Source organism: Fulmarus glacialis, unplaced genomic scaffold (genome assembly GCF_000690835.1).
Source record: "Fulmarus glacialis isolate BGI_N327 unplaced genomic scaffold, ASM69083v1 scaffold11708, whole genome shotgun sequence".
Classification (NCBI taxonomy): Eukaryota; Metazoa; Chordata; class Aves; order Procellariiformes; family Procellariidae; genus Fulmarus; species Fulmarus glacialis.
In genome coordinates, this window is record NW_009228963.1 from 41278 (window position 1) to 41762 (window position 485).

Consider the following 485-nt stretch of genomic DNA (forward strand, 5'->3'; position numbering starts at 1 on the left):
TGATTTTGTTTCTTTACATACTTTACTTAAGATGTTACTCTCAAATTATTATGCAATAAAATATAGCAAGATTGTATTGTCTAGATAGGATGATATTGTTGTGTGACGTACTGTTCTACTTTTTAACGAGACTGAAGTTCAAGTTATTTATTTACGGCCTTGTATAAATTTTTCCAAAGTTTATTTATCATAAACTTAAATTTTTGACATATTAATTTTGATCATAATCCACTATAGTGTATTAAATAATTAGTGTTAATAGTTATTTTAAACATTCTAAAACACTACAAGAGTGATTAAAATAGTAATTAGTCAACTGATTTTGACTAAAAAGTAAACTACCTGTTTTCAAGAGGAATATTTTCAAATGGTGCATTTGCGGCATAAGTACAAGTACTAATAGTCTATTTTCAACAGTTCTGAGTGCCTGCTGCTACCATTCAGTACCTAGGATATGCTGATAATCAGTGCTTTTGAAAATCAGG